Source organism: Nomascus leucogenys, chromosome 19, assembly GCF_006542625.1.
Source record: "Nomascus leucogenys isolate Asia chromosome 19, Asia_NLE_v1, whole genome shotgun sequence".
Classification (NCBI taxonomy): domain Eukaryota; kingdom Metazoa; phylum Chordata; class Mammalia; order Primates; family Hylobatidae; genus Nomascus; species Nomascus leucogenys.
Window position 1 is genome coordinate 62,439,927 of NC_044399.1, and position 13,790 is coordinate 62,453,716.

Below are 13,790 nucleotides of genomic sequence, written 5' to 3' on the forward strand. Positions count from 1 at the left end.
AATGCTGGTGTAGCCAAAGACGTGTGGTCCAAACATCATCTAGAAAGTGTGTTTGTGTTTATCCAGCTCTCCATTGTGGAAGGAGGCAGGGAGGTGATGCATCTGACAACTTCAACCAAACCCAACACTGGTGTGGCCCAGAGTAGAGTAATATGCCTCCCAGTGAAGGCAAGGCAACCTCTAAGCCTAATTTTTTCATTGCTCTGAGTATTTGTTCACAAAACACTCTTGACTACTAGATCCCAAGGTGTCTTGGTCGTAGAACACAAGTTCCTTGGAAAGTGATATGAAGCCATAGAGATAGATATCCTACTATAGCCTCATATTCATTGGCACATCAGGCCCTTATGAGTTTGGTAAATGTGAATTACTTTTCCCAGAGTGAGATGATCCTTGTGTCCATCCTTCTGCAAGGGTGACCCCACAGGCTCTGCCTGGAGAAGCCCAAGAGATCTTCTCACTCTACTACCTCTCAATGACAACAAGCAGCAGATAGCTTCTCTCATCTAGTGGATGTTAGGTGATTTTGATTAGTGTTGTCTCAGAAAAGTAGTGAGTGAGTATTCCTCATGCACCACCAACCATGAACACTGACCATATATAAGGAAGCAGATCACAGAATCCCATTCTTTATCCAGTAGCTGATTAATCTTCAGATGCCCCCAATGCCCCATCCTCTACCCCTCCTTCTTCTGAGTGATCCCTCTTTTCTCTTCTTTCTGTGCTCCAGAAAGCTTTCAGTCTCCAATATGTTTTCTTATTCTTCCTTTCCTAATAAAATGTCTCTCAGAAAGAATTATCTGAAAAATGCCTTGGGGGCAATATCTGAGGCTCTCATCTCTCCTCTCCATTCCCTCTGCCCCTGGCTTTATTCATTCCCGCCCCTTTCCACACCCAGATATTAAAACAGCCCGGCAACTGGTTTCATTGCCTTCATTGCTATCCAACTCAGCTCTGTTCTTATCAGGACACTTCCTTACCTAGATATAGTCAGTGGCTCCTCACTGCGTGTGGAATAGATTCTAGACTCCTTCATTCATTGTGCAGAGTCTTGCACAACCTGAACTCAGTGGTTCTTTTTAGTCTCATCTCCTTCTCTTTCCCCTTCACTGGCCTTCCCTCCAGCCAGCACATTCCTCTGTGTTCTTCCAGTTCTTCCTTACACAGCCTTCCATTTCCTGGCTTCGTGCTCACTCTGCTTGGAATATTTTTTCCCCAACCCTCACTTCTGTTTATCTAAGTCTTACCTATGTGTATGAGTTAGGATTCATTAGGAACAATAGAGACTAGAAATAACAGGTTTAACCATGATCAGAATTTGTTTCCCCTCATATAGACATTTGGAGACTCAGGCTCCTTCTAGTCCATTGCCCCATCATCCTTAGAATGGTCTCGGATGGGCCAGGTGTGGTGGCTCACGCCTGTAATCCCAGCAATTTGAGAGGCCGAGGTGGGTGGATCACGAGGTCAGGAGTTCGAGAGCAGCCTGACCAACATGGTGAAACCCCATCTCTACTAAAAATACAAAAATTAGCCGTGCGTGGTGGTGTGCACCTGTAATCCCAGCTGCTCGGGAGGCTGAGGCAGGAGAATCACTTGAACCCCAGAGACAGAGGCTGCAGTGAGCCGAGATCATGCCACTGCACTGCAGCCTGGGAGACAGAGCAAGACTCTGTCTCTCAAAAAAAAAAAAAAAGCCCAGGATGGAGCCTAGAGTTCCATTCACTGCATCTGTTATTTCATGAATCTGGGTGCAAAACACAAGATAAAGAAAAAGAGGAAAACGTGTGTACCAGCTGTCTTTTGGGGATAGTTCCTGGAAACTGACACTTTTACATTTCAGCTTACATCTTTTGGAACTTAATGATGTGATCACATCTAGCTACTACGAAGGCTAGGAAATGACTCAATTCCGGGTGACTGTATTCCCAGTTGAAAATTAGGTGTTCTACCATTGTAGACAGAGGGAACAGCTATTCATGTCTGCTGCACCCTTGCTCAGCGCTACCTATCCTGCCCAATTTTGTTTCTGCACCACCTCCTCCACCAGCCTTCTTTCCATCTCCTGAACTCCTAGAGTAGTTTATCTCATCTTTCCTCCTAGCACATGACACTTCTTACCCTCTTATGACCACCTATGTTCTTTTATTATGTCCCCTGATGACCTATGGTCACCTGCAGGGCAGGATTCTGTGCTGAATTCATTTAAATGCCTCCTGTCCTCACCACCAGTGGCTAGAGAGGGGACAATATTTACCACGGTGGTCCACAGTTCCCTAGCTGTTGGCAAACCTTCTCATTCTGATCCACTGTGGATGAGCATCCTTAAGAGCATGGATCCATTTTCACTTGCACATCCTCTTTTTTTCTTGAATCCAGATACATGTTCACATGTTGCACAGTGGCTGAATTTGAGTGACACCCACACAGACTTAGCCCTCCCTTCCAACAATTGGAAAAAACTTTAGCACACCTGGGTCCTCATGCCTTAGGATGGGCTCTCTCCCACGATCCCCTTCAGGCTCTCGTGAAAATACTCTTGCCAAGGTTCACCCCATTCCTCTTTCGTGGACATGTCTAGATTCCATCTTAGGCTTGTAAGTGGTTACATAATCATAAGCTGTTGCATAAATAATCATAGACTGTTATATAAACAGTACCCAAAGCCTCTGGTGCTGTGCGTATAGGGTGTGATCGACATTTGATGGATGGATAATTATTGTCTACAATTTGCCAGTTCCCCGGATCATTTGGTCAAGCTTAATGCGGACCAGGTTTTGAAATGCAAGTAGATAACCGTGGAATCTCAGTTGAATGTACAAATGATGACAGTGAGGGGATGTATTATAGGTAAGTCAACAGAAACCTTGTCATACAGGTGGAAGGTAAGGATAACCGATGGTGTGCAGGCAGAGAAACCTGTTCTGTCTTCAGACAAAAATGGTTTCCAGAGTCTTGTTTCATGAGAGATATTAGGTGCTTCTTGGACATTACATCTTAGCCCCACAACAACTTGAGGCTATGAGCTCCATTTTACAGATGAGAAAACTGGCACACAGAGAACAGAACAACTGGTTTGCCCTCTGCTACCTAAATCTAGATTGATTGATTGATTGATTGATTGATTGATTTTGAGACCGAATTTCTCTCTTTTTGCCCAGGCTGGAGTGCAATGGTGAGATCTCAGCTTACTGCAACCTCTGCCTCCCAGGTTCAAGTGATTCTCCTGCCTCAGCCTCTGGAGTAGCTGGGATTACAGGCACACACCACCACGCCCGGCTAATTTTGTATGTTGAGTAGAGATGGGCTTTCACCATGTTAGCCAGGCTATAAATCTATATTTTCATTTAAGCTTGGATCTGTCTTATCTGAGCTCAAATTATTATTATCCAAGTAGATCCAGTGGGGTTTTTGCTACTGCATGGCCATTTGGATACTTGATGAGCCTTTTGGAACACGCAGGGGTGGATGGGTAACGACCATCGACCCATACAGCAAGGCCATACAGTGCAACCAACCCATACAGAGAGGCTGCTAGGGTTCAGCAGCATGAGAGTAGCCCAGGAGGGAAATGATCCCTTCACTGAGGGCTGAACATCAAGGGCGGGTTTTAGCAGAAGCCTCCTGACCAGATGTCAGGAGGCCATGGAGAGGGTTGCATTTCACAAGGTTGGTGTCTATCTCCCTACTGACTCCAGGACCGTAACCAAAGCAAAGATTCTTCAGCCAAGAGGAGAGCAAGTTGCTCATGAAGAATGTGGGTGAGAACATGGACTTAAAAAGTCAGCGGAAAATGGCATGACAATGTGTGAAGGTACTTAGAGCCTTTTGAAATGTACACTTCAAAATGACTGGGTAGGCCGGGCATGGTGGCTCACGCCTGTTATCCCAGCACTTTGGGAGGCCGAGGCAGGCGGATCACGAGGTCAGGAGATCGAGACCATCCTGGCTAACATGGTGAAACCCCATCTCTACTAAAAATACAAAAAAAATTAGCCAGGCGTGGTGGCGGGCGCCTATAGTCCCAGCTACTCGAGAGGCTGAGGCAGGAGAATGGGGTGAACCCGGGAGGCGGAGCTTGCAGTGAGCTGAGATCGCACCACTGCACTCCAGCCTGGGCGACAGGGCGAGACTCTGTCTCAAAAAAAGAAAAAAGAAAGAAAGAAAGAAAAAAAGAAAAAATGACTGGGTAAATTTTATAATAAATTGTATGTTGTGGGTGTTTTACCACAATTTAAAAAAAAAAAGTCGGGAAAAGAAAAGTGACAAATTCACACCTAGATCAAACTGGCCCAGTGTGATTTCCAATGTTATAAGAGGGAAGGCTATTTGGTTTCATCCTTTAGACTCTAGGCAAAAAGAAGCAACTTTGGTACAAGACTGGACATCATGTCCTGGAATTGGAATAAAGAAGGATGAAAAATATTGGTCAATAGCATTCTCTGCCCACTCACTGAGCTCACGCAATTAGCTCTGTGATGCAGGCCACCCTGAGTCCAGCTTCCCCGGTAAGTCAAAGGTTGTTCCATCAGGGTTTTTGCCATGATAATTAAAAACAACAACTGGGGCCAGGCGCAGTGGCTCACTCCTGTAATCCCAGGACTTTGGGAGACCGAGGTGGGTGGATCACCTGAAGTCAGGAGTTCTAGACCAGCCTGGCAACATGTTGAAACCCCGACTCCACTAAAAATACAAAAATTACCCAGACATGGTGGCGGGCTCCTGTAATCCCAGCTTTGTCAGGAGACTGAGGCAGGAGAATTGCTTGAACCCGGGAGATGGAGGTTGCAGTTAGCTGAGATTGTGCCACTGCATTCCAGCCTGGACCACAGAGCAAGACTCTGTCTCAAAAAAAAAGAAAGAAAGAAAGAAAAAACAGAAGGAAAGAAAGAAAAAAGAAAAAAAACAGGATTTCTTATGCACTTACTACCTGCCAAAAGGTGCTCTGGTAAGCCTTGTGCTAACTCGGGCTGAGGGACTCAGGGTCAGGGTTAGAGAGGAGACAGTCGGGCCTGAAGGAAGGGTAGGAGAGGACAGGACAGAGAGGACCTAGGGGAAGCTGCAGACCTAATAACTGGGGCGGGGGAAGGGTGACACTGTGCCTTTCTGGACAGGCTCTGCCCCTCTGAATGTGAGGGAACAGCACATTCAGTTCTCTGTGGTTGGTTGAAGACTGATAACAGATCAAGAAGTCTCTTAAGACCGTATGTATTTTCTGTTTAAATTCAAGTTCATTTTTTGGCTAGGATTCCTTCAATAATTCAAAGAACTGAGACTTTGCTTTCATAAATCTAATGTTCTGACCTGCCAAAAATATTTGCATTTATGAAGAGCAGCAGTGTCCTTGGAGAGCAAATGAGCAGAGTCACAGGAATGGGCAAGCACTTGCCATGGCCAGGCGAAGGGTTTGCCAGTGCGCTTGCTCTCACCACCACCCCACCCCTGTCCTAGCCCTTCATTGCCATACCCCTTGGTTATAGTCAAAGGCTTTTTCCTGGGCTCCCTGCCACCAGCTTCTCCAGACCCCAACCTACACATTCAGGTGCAGAAACATCTTCATCAAAGGCTGCTTCGGTTATTTGCTTTCTTGCTTCGGAACCCAGCAGAGATCTTCAATCCCCCGTCTGAGCCTCATCACTGTCCTCAGATCCCAGTTCACCTTCATCTCTCATTCCTGTCACCTCTCACTGACTCCATTAGCACCAGCCAAGCCCATCTCATTAACAACCACCGCAGACAACTGGTCTTTTCTGGCATCTGTGCTTTGTCATGAGTCACTTCCCCCATTATAAAACCTCCTCCCTCTTCATCAATTCAGGGCCACCACCTCCTGCAGGACCCAGCTCACCGCCATTGGGAAATGTTCCAAAACAGCCATTTGAGAATTGGTTCATTGTGCCCGGTGTCGCTCAGCCCAGAGACCTTCAGTTTCACCCTCTCCAGAGGGAAAAATAATGTCTGGTTTCCTATCAGCACTGGGTACAGGCAGTGTCCTGGCTGTGAAGATGGAGGAGGAAATAGGGGTGGGGGTGGGGTCTCTAACATTTTCTTACACAGCTTTTCAAGGCATGTTCCCTTTTTTGACCTCTGCTTCTAAAGGCACACGGTGCTGCCATTCCTGGGCCGTTAGATGGTTCTGTGGTCTAAATTGGACCTGCTTTTTGTCTTTCTTCACTCATGGTTAGCAATGAGTTTTCCACTTCTGCTAAATCAGTTGCTATTTGTCCATGGGCTTTATACCTTCCAAAAAGCTGCTACAACTGACTCCACCCTCATTTTCTGTATCCTCGCAGCTTTCTGTCTTTTTGTTCCTTAACCCGTCTCTGTAATGTTGATAGAGTTCCACGAACATGTGGCCAAGCTGCCTCTTTAACTGGGAATCCCAAGTGGCCCTCTGCTCTTGACTGCCATGTTCTCTCTCCCCTGAATGTAGCTGCCCTCCCAGGCTGTATAATAGACTCCTGGTCACTGTTCCTGCCACTACAGAGTGCAGCTCTCTAGACACACATAGAGATGGCTTTTAACAGATGCCTCAGCAGCCTCTGTTGATTGTGAGCCATCCCGGGGCCATGTGAGTCACTGAGCTTCCTCCAGTGTCTTGTTCTGTCTGCCGGGGCTGGCCAAAGCCCTGGGGAGAGAAGCTGGTGTCCCTTCACTCTTTCTCACGTGGCAAGTTATGAAGTACATTGAGCTACATCTTCTGTCGTGTCACGTGTTTCCCATTGGGTCTGTGTTGGGATGCGGAGGTACAGTGTCAATCAGGCAAACACAGCCCTCAGCCTGATGTTCTTATTTCCCCCAGAGAAAACAGAAGATGCTTGGGGTTAAGACACACAGTAAGAAGAGCCTCATACCCCTGGGCCTCCTCTGACTGATGACACCCTGGTTTCAGATCTATTTCTGAACATCAGGGAGAATTGCCAAGGTCCAGCTCTGTTCTGGGCTCCTGCCCTTCCCCATGCACACATCTGGTATACAATGCGCTCTAACCTGCCAGGTGCCCCAGAGACAGGCAAGGAAGAATTGACCCAGGTTGGTGGGTTATTCCTTCCTTCTACCTATATTGTTGGAGTTATTTATATTAGTGGAGAGTTTGGGCCTTGATTCAAATAACCAGAACTGGCCAGGCTTGGTGGCTCATGCCTGTAATCCCAGCGCTTTGGGAGGCTGAGACAGGTGGATCAGTTGAGCCCAGGAGTTCAAGACCAGCCTGGGCAACATGGTAGAACCTCATCTCTACTAAGACACAAAAATTAGCCAGGTGTAGAGGTATGCACCTGTAATCCCAGCTACTCAGGAGGCTGAGGCATGAGAATTGCTTGAACCCGGGAGGTGGAGGTTGCAGTGAGCCAAGATCCTGCCACTGCACTCACTCTAGCCTGGGCAACAGAGTGAGACTTGTTCTCAATACTACTACTACTAATAAATAAATAAATAACCTGAACTGCAGACCCCCAGATTTAATTAGGTCTATTAGAGAGAGGGCAGCATCCCAAAACTCGGACTCAAGAAAGCAGAAACAGGGTGACTGTGGTGTCACATTGGAGTGCATGATCAATTTGCTCATTTCTTAAGTATGCATTGAGTCCCTTCTCTGTGCAAACTCTGTGGCTAGATGCTGGGGGTTCAAGAAAAGCAAGTAGCCTTGGCCCTGTACTACAGGAGATTAGAATCTATAGAAGATGCAACCGGGTAAATGGGTACCCTCTGTGTGGCAAGTGTTATGCCAGGGTGCTAGAGACAAGTACCAGGAGACTTCAAACTGTTCGCGGAAAAAATTGAATTAAAAGATAAATGTTAAAAATGTAATCTTTATTTCTCAACATAACCTCCATCAAGTTCAACACACTTTTGTAAGCAATGATACCAGCCATTTAATCCATCCTTAAAGAAATGAGGGTCTTGGCCGGGTGCGGTGGTTCAAGCCTGTAATCCCAGGACTTTGGGAGGCCAAGGAGGGCAGATCATCAGGTCAGGAGATCCAGACCATCCTGGCTAACAAGGTGAAACCCCGTCTCTACTAAAAAAAATACAAAAAAAATTAGCCGGGTGTGGTGGCAGGCACCTGTAGTCCCAGCTACTTGGAAGGCTGAGGCAGGAGAATGGCGTGAACCTGGGAGGTGGAGCTTGCAGTGAGCCGAGATCGTGCCACTGCACTCCAGCCTGGGCAGCAGAGCGAGACTCCATCTCAAAAAAAAAAAAAAAAAGAAAGAAAGAAAGAAATGAGGGTCTTGAGAATTTAACCATGTCAATGCAGTCTTTTTTTTTTTTTTTTGAGACAGAGTCTCACTCTGTCACCCAGGCTGGAGTGCAATGGCATGATCTTGGCTCACTGCAACCTCTGCCTCCCAGGTTCAAGCTATTCTCGTGCCTCAGCCTCCCAAGCAGCTGGGATTACAGGCGCCCGTCACCATGCCCAGCTAACTTTTTGCATTTTTAGTAGAGATAGGGTCGCCATGGTGGCCAGGCTGGTCTCAAACTCTTGACCTCAGGTGATCCACCCACCTCGGCCTCCCAAAGTGCTGGGATTACAGGCATAGGCCACCACACCAGGCCCTAATGCAGTCTTTTTACATATTAACTGAAGAAAATGCGTGCCCTTTACGTTTTTTTTTAAATTAGGGAACGAAAAAACAAAGACAGAAGGAGCCAAATCAGGACTGTAAGGTAGATGCCTAATGATTTCCCATCGAAACCCTCACAAAATTTCCCTGTTTGGTGAGAGGAATGAGCAGGAGCATCGTCATGGTAGAAAGGACTCTCTGGTGAAGCTTTCCCAGGCGTATTTCTGCGAAAGCTTTGGCTTTCTCAAAATACTCTCATAGTTAGCAGATGTTATTGTTCTTTGGCCCTCCAGAAAGTCAACAAGCAAAATGCCTTCAGCATCCAAAAAATATTGTTGCCATGACCTTTGCCCTTGACTGGTCCACTTTTGCTTTGACTGGCCCCCTTCCACCTCTTGGTAGCCACTGCTCTGATTATAATTTGTCTTCAGGATCATTCTAGTAAAGCTGTTTTTTTGTTTTTTTTGTTTTTTTTTTTGAGATGGAGTCTCGCTCTGGAGTGCAGTGGCGCAATCTCGGCTCACTGCAAGCTCCGCCTCCCAGGTTCACGCCATTCTCCTGCCTCAGCCTCTCCGAGTAGCTGGAACTACAGGCGCCCGCCACCATGCCTGGCTAATTTTTTGTATTTTTAGTAGAGACGGGGTTTCACCGTGGTCTCGATCTCCTGACCTCGTGATCCGCCCGCCTCAGCCTCCCAAAGTGCTGGGATTACAAGCGTGAGCCACCGCGCCCGGCGTAAAGCTGTGTTTTATCTGCTGTTATAAGTATTTGGAGAAACGCTTCAGGATCTTGATCCCACCTGTTTAAAATTTCCATTGAAAGCTCTGCCCTTGTTTTCAGCTGATCCGGCCACAACAATTTTGGCACCCATCAAATGGAAATTTGCTCAACTTTAATTTTTGAGTCATAATTGTATAAGCTGAACCTTTGACAGATCTATGGTGTTGGCTGTGGCTATCGTTTCTGCTGTTAATCATCAGTCCTCTTCAATTAGGACACAAACAATATTAATTTTTTCTTTGAAAACTGATGTGGATTGCCTGCTACTGTGGGCTTCCTCTTCAATATCATCTCATCCCTTCTTAGAACAATTTATCCATTTACAAACTGGTGATTGCTTTGGGGCATTGTTCCCATAAACTCTTCATTAAAAAAAATCAATGATTTAATCATTTTTCCACCCAAACATTACCATACTTTTGATGGGCTTTTTTGTTTGTTTTTGCTTCAATTTTAATAGAATTCATGTTGCTCTGGTGGAGGCTCCTTTCAAACCGATGCCTTACTCTTCTTACTGCCTCAAACTAGATCGTGTTCACGCACATCATAACAAGTTAGTGCAAGTTTCTTTTGATGCCAAAAAATTTTGAATTCATACGTAGTTTTTTCACCATACCCACTTTCCATGAACTTTTTGAAGGCCCCTCTCATGTGATCCCAGTCTAGGGATCAAGGCTGACTCCAAAGAAAGGTGGCAGCTGATGTGAATGATGAGTGAGACTTAGTCAAGCAGAGGAGGCAGAAAGAGGCCGGAGCTGAACCTAGAACTCCAGCATTGTTCCATGTGGCCCACTGGAGGGTTGTGGTGGAATGATGGGAGGCGAGGGGGCTGGGGCTCGCACAGGCTTAGGGGTCAACAAAGAGTGTGGACCTAGCCCAGAGAACAATGGAGAGCCACCAGACAGTCCTATATAGGGACATAATTTAAATTTTGGAAAATGTCTCTGATAGCTGAGTGCAAAATGAATTGCAGGGAGAGGGGTCCAGGTTGTGGCAGGAAGACGAGACCCCAGCAGTTGTCCCAGGGAGAGAAGACAGTGGCCTGCACATGGGAATACGGTGGAGCTGGACTCTGAGATCTTCAGAGGGGGAGAATCAGTGGGATTTGGTGATGGATTCACTAAGGGGGATGAGGTTTAGGGAGGAGGCTGGATGGTGGTCCTGTTTCTGGTTTGGGCATCTGTGTGGTGACATTTACCAAGACAGGGAACCCCAGGAGCAGTCCTGCAGGATTCGCTCTATCTTCTTTACTTAAAAAAAAGGTGACAGTGAGAACTGACAATGCCTCTTCCAGGAAACTGCACTCCACAAACTTGAGGAAGGGGCCAGCAACACCCTGAATTCACCAGCCCTTTCTCAGCACTGCTCACTGCCAGTGCACTGCGCTGCTCCTCAAACTGTCTCTATAATTGGACTTTGTGTACAATGAGTAGTCAGGAAAACCCAGCGCCTTTGGCTGACTCCCATAGCATCCCAAACCTACCCAGCTATACTTGATGATTTCAGGTGTTACTCTCTGGCCCCTCACTGCCCTGTACCGACACACACATGTATCTCAGGCACCGTAGCAGCCTACAAACCTGCCACGGCCTCTTCACTCCTGAGTCATGGGTGCACACCTCTGCCTGGAGCTCAGCCCCCAGCCCCCCTCTCCCTATTCTCAGGCCTATGCTCAAAGCCTACCAGATCCCCAGGCCTCCTGAGATGTCTCTTCTAGCTAAAAGCCAGGCAGCGAATGCTGTGTCAGCCTGAACCTCCTCTCCTGCCTTCCTCTGTTCAATCACACAGAGACAGGTAAGCAAAAAGACACAACCCATCCTCCCACCGTACAAAGATAACCACCTGGTTATCTTGGCCTGTAAGCTCCAGACTCTCAGAAAAGGGAGTGTCCCCTTAATAGTGCTGAGCTGAACGTCACCTGGGGGAGAACGCAGGGCTGACTCAGATGCAGTCTCTGTCAGCCAGAAGGGGAACAGGCACTCACCCAACTCACCGCAGTTTAAAGTTAACTGTGATTGGTACTGGTATGGGCTGAAGGGTGTCACCTACTCCAAATTCTCATGTCGAAGCTCTAACTTCCAATACCTCAGAATGTGACTGTATTTGAAGACAAGGTCTTTAAATGGCAATTAAGTTAAAATGAGATCTTATGGGTGGGCCCCGATCCAATATGACTGGTGTCCCTATAGGAAGAGGAGATTAGCACACAGACACACACAGAGGGCAGAGCATGTAAGGACACGGGGAGAAGATGCCAAATACAAGCCAAGGAGAGAGGCTTCCAGAAAATGGTTCAAAAACCTGCTGACACCTCACTCTTGGTGTGTGTGTCCAGCACTGTGAGAAAATAAATTTCTGTTTTATAAAATACCCTAGCCGCCCATCTATGGTATTTTGGATGGCAGCTCTGGCAAACTAACACAAGCGCTACAACAGAGACACAGAAAATGCTGCAGGAACGCAAAGAAAGAGACAGAAATCCCCAGGAGAAGCGAGTCAGCACAGGGGTTACTTGTGTGGGCTCCAGAGTGGACTGGCTGGGTTCCAACCTCCCTGATCTGCTGTTTGCCTCGTGAGAGTCCCCACCTGGCATGGTGGTTGGAAGGATTAATAAAATGAAGCAGGGATGGCAAGGATCAGAGAGTGAGGCACCGTAAGGCCAGCAATTTGCAGAGGAAACCTGTGTCACCTAATCTGGGAACCCAGAGACAGAGGAGACTGCAGGGCTGCTGGTGGAAGAAAGGTCCTGTCCAGCAGAGGGGACCCCATGAGCCAGGGCTTGTGATTGGGCTGGGCAAGGTACAGGAAAGGCAAGTCACCTGGGGGAGCTGGGGCCAGGGGAGGGAGGCCTGGGCAGGAAAATGGGGGCGAGATGGCAGAGGGGAAACCGGAACACCAGACTAGATTCTGTTCCCAGGGAAAGAGAAACCATCAGAGGTTTGTAAAGCAAGGAAGTGGCAAGATGGGAAGGGAATCCCGACAAAGCCGCCAGAAATCCCAGAGACTGGGACTGAGGAAGGAGAAACAGTTGCCGGCCTCTGTGATGCAGAGGAGAGGCCAGTGAGTGATTTGCATTCTTCTATTTGCTCATCTGAAATATTAATTTCAGTGTTTGCATGCATAAGCAATGCGAGAGCTCAGATGCAGCCGCTCCTCTGCAGCTCTTAAAAGACTTTCTGTGAAGTGTTCCTGGAAGAGACAGTTAATGCCTTGCCCCCCTTGCCCCGAAATTGATTTCTGAGAAACAGGGCCCTGCATTTGTGAGCTGGCCTCGGGGACGGAGGATTTCTCAGCCCAGCCCCTCGGCCCATCGCACCTTCTGGGCATGGATATGTAAGGAGACTCAGGAGCTCAGGTTGCCAAAGAGAGAGTTGTCTTTAGGGAATTCAGTGGGCAGTGGCTAATGAATAAATCAAAGAGTGCCCTCTGTGCTCCTCCATTTAGCAGTGCCATGCTGTTTAACCTTTGATCAGACAGTGTGAGCACGCGCCCTGTCTTTCTGCAGGAATGGAGACTGGCTGTGCAAACTGTCATTTCTTTCTAACTTACCCATTATCTCGGTAGCAGAAAAGTTGAAAGTTGCCAGTAGGTTGGATATTATCTAGTTCAACTCTCCTGTTCTGCAGATGAGGAAACGGAGGCCCAGAGAAGAGATTTACTCAAAGCCTTCCAGGTTTGTTAGTGCGACAGATGACATTGGAACTCGGATGCAGTGACTCCTAGCCCAGTGTATCATAACATTTCACGTCCACTGGAAAAGTGTTGCCTAACACAAATACAACACAAGCCACGTATGTAGTTTTAAGCCTTCAAGTAGCCACATTAAAAAGGTAAAAAGAAACAGATGAAATTGGCCTTAATATACAGTCACACCAGGGATGTGTTCTGAAAAATATGTCATTAGATGATTTCATTGTTGTGCAAACATCATAGAGTGTACTCACACAAACTTAGATGGTATAGATCGTTATCATCTTACCGGACCACCGTTGTATATGTGGCCCATCATTAATGAAAATGTCACGATGCATGACTGTATTCTGTTGAATGCAGTATATGCAAAATATACAGATTCTGTCTGTGTACACCTTCCCATTCACTAGGTCAGATCACTTTCTGTACCTGCTGAGGCCTAGCCAGGCTGAGGGTGGAAAGGTAGGAGTCAGACTCCAAATAGCAGCATGAAGGCCTCTCCCAGGAAAGCCATCAGCTGCAAGCCCATGAAGCCACACATTTAGCAGAAAATGTGAACTTCTCTCAGGAGCATTAAGCATATAGAGAAATATTCCCATAATAAAAGTGTAGGCTGTGGTAGACGCTGTCCCAGCCAACAACAGACAGAGGACCTTTTATCCAGCCACCCATTTCCAGGGTGCTTTTTGCTGACAAGGGACGCCTGTGGGCTGCTGGTATTCCATCTATCTCTTGAGGTGGCTGGACGTGGGT